The following is a 3,032-nucleotide window of genomic DNA, read 5'->3' as shown; positions in this document are numbered from 1 at the left end:
TATGTATTGGCCATCTCTCTACATAAAAGGGTAGTGTAGGATGGAAATGAAGAGATTGGGGGAAGCACATTCTACTTGCCTTCATATCCCAGGTTAAAAAACATGCCAATATTAGAAAGGTGAAAAAGTCAAGAGTACATAAATTCACCTACATAATTTCTGAAGCATAAGACACGCTCTATTTGTTATGACAGGATAAAAAAAAGAAAAAAAGCAAGCAAAACACCGATCACTACAACATTTAGGCTATCTGTGCTCTTTGTGAAAGAGAGAAACATGGATGTGAGAGAGACACATCACTGGGTTGCCTCCTGCATGTGCCCCAGCTGGGGATCAAACCCACAACCTAGGTATGTGCTCACAACCTTTTGGTGTACCAGACGATGCTTCAACTAACTGAGCTACCCAGCAAGGGCCAAGATATTTTGTATCTACATCGATATCCGCAAAGATCACAAACTCAACACAATATATGCACTGTGTCTAAGATAGTAGTAGCTTGGTTGTCATCCTCTCCTTTCCCTTTCCTTTACCTCACACATTTAGCTACCAAGTTCTATTCCTCCCACCTTTAAAGATCTCTCATATTTCTTTCTTGCCCTCCCCTACTCTCACTATTAAAGACTACTGCCTTACTTCAAGTCCTCATCAATGTATTAACTGTTCTATTGCAATACCTTTCTAACTGATCTGCTTACGAATGCATCCCTATTGGTCCATTTTTATAAGATAGACTAATAATTCAGTTTAGTATATTTCAATGACTCTCTCCTTTTCAAGCTAAAACCCGAACTACTAAGAATGACATAAAAAGGACTGCAGGACTGGCCCTGCTATAAATTGAGAGCTCTGTTTCTGCCATGCCTCCCCTCACACACAAAATCAAGTCATTCCCACGCTTCTTGCAGGCCCATTAACATGACATGCCCTTGTTCATCAAACTGCTTTTGCTCAGACGGCATCATCTAACTGGATTGCATTACCTTGTCCCTGCACCAAGTCAGCTTTTACATGTCCTTCAAAACTCCTTTCAGATGTTCCTTCCTTCCTCTGGGAAGCCTTCCTTGACCAAGGCAATCTCAATGGGTGTCCCCGCCCACAACTTGTTAGAGTAGCATGCTGACCTCAATAAAAATAATAGTGCTAGTAGTCACAATAGTAAAAGTTAATAGTTACTGAGTGAAGGCTAGGTTCCATCCACCATGATAGCATGTTGATAAATTTTGCCTTGTGGTTTCTAATACTTTATAGAGAATGTCTGTCAACTTGATCATTTCTCCCATGAGACTCTGAGCTCTAAAAAGGAAGGTTCTGTGCCTGACTGAATGTTTATGTATCCTCAGAGCCTAAGTCAGTGTCTTACTTACTAAATGACTGAATGTTCTGAAAGGCTGTGATTATGTTCTTCATGGAAAATTTCCAGATTCTTTCTACTGGAAACAATCACTCGGAGACTGAATTCCAGTGTGACAGGGTTTGCATTCTGTCCTTGCTTACATTAAATATCTGCAGGTATATAACTGGGCTGCCCATCCTGCAAGCTGTGCAGTTAGTGAGTGGCTTTATCATCCTTTCTGACACTATCTCTCAGCAGTTGCCAAAATCTTCGGAATTCAAGTTTGGGTTTTCTGAGATTTTTGTTTTTATTACTCAGAAAAGCTTCATTTTTAAATTTATTTAGCTTTCTGACTCTGTGCTTGTGCCTTCAACACTTTCACAACAATTTTCTGCTCCTCAATAAGGAAAGCACGCTTGATCCTGTCACGGGCACATTTAGCACACATGGACCCACCATACGCCCTCCTGATGTGTTTTTTTGTTTTAGACAACCTCGTTAGAACTTCAGGCCTCACAGCAGGAACTCCGCGAAATGGCCTGGGCACACACCACATGCAGATTTTGGTGCTTTCCCCACCTTCCTGGTATAAAGGAAAACACTTCTATTACCAGGGGTTCGGGACAGTCTGGCTTTGCTAGAGGCTGTATTGGAGGACAGCCTCGGACTGCACGTCAAACGCTGGACCATGGTGAAGACCTAAACTGAAGTCATCGTCCCTCGAAGAGGAAAAGGAAAGCGCTTGCGAGTTCAAAGGTGCGGAATTCAAGTGTTAATGTCATTCAAATCTTCTCTTTCTGGTATCTACAAATTTAAGTATTAACACTATCTGAAGTAAGAAACACCATTTGGGCCCACAAAAGAATGACAAATTGGTTTTGATTTCTTTTCTTTAGAACATGGAATTTTAGTGCTCAAAGAGAGCAATGCAATCATGTCACCCACTCTCTATCCTCTCTCCTTCCCCTATTCCCTCCCTTCCTCCCTCCCTTCTTCCCTCCCTCCCTCCCTCCCTCCCTCCCTCTTTCCCTGACCTCTTCCTTTTTTAATGGAGGAGAATGAGGTCCAGAGAAATATGAATGATTTGTTCAAGGTCACAGAGCAAGTTAGTAGCTACACTTAGATCACCTCTTAAGAATAAAGAAACAAGACAAAATTGCAATTTAACAACTTGAAGCAAGTGTCCTACCATACTCTCCCCCCCTTTTAAGATTTACTTTGATATTGGCTAGTCTTTTTCGTGAAAGAGCTCTAGAGCAACATCCAAATGATCTTTTATTCCTTTGTTATATCAAGTTAAAGCTTTTATTCTGAATGATTTAAGGATGGGCTGCAGCATACATAAATATATTCATTTTTATCACTGACACCAAAAACATGCCTCTCAAGTTCACAGGGAAAGAATGAGTTGAATCAGTTTTCTGAAGCATGTGACTGATTTCCAGTGAGCTAATGGATACCTGATGTAGTTATTCTAACCTAATATATTTTTTAATGCATCTAACTGCAGGCATATTTGGCTCAGAGCCATCACCTGATGTGCTACTTCTCTGTCTTTCAGCCAAGTCTATTTTTGTGCTTGATACATTGACATCAGAAAATTCCAGGGGGTTATTGGGAGATAAGAACTTCATACTTGGTAGAATTTTCACCATCTGTAAGGGGAAAAAATGTGATGCAAGCTTGGGTCTTAACT

The 3,032-nt window shown here is 40.7% G+C and overlaps 1 pseudogene; it reads right to left on the bottom strand.

The window, feature by feature from the left end:
• Window positions 1-1,634: 1,634 nt before the first annotated feature.
• On the bottom strand, window positions 1,635-2,026 carry LOC102437842 (annotated as a pseudogene).
• Between the last annotated feature and the right edge of the window lie 1,006 nt (window positions 2,027-3,032).

This window comes from Myotis lucifugus, unplaced genomic scaffold, assembly GCF_000147115.1.
Source record: "Myotis lucifugus unplaced genomic scaffold, Myoluc2.0 scaffold_456, whole genome shotgun sequence".
Taxonomy (NCBI): Eukaryota; Metazoa; Chordata; class Mammalia; order Chiroptera; family Vespertilionidae; genus Myotis; species Myotis lucifugus.
This window is presented reverse-complemented; position numbering and strand designations above follow the sequence as displayed.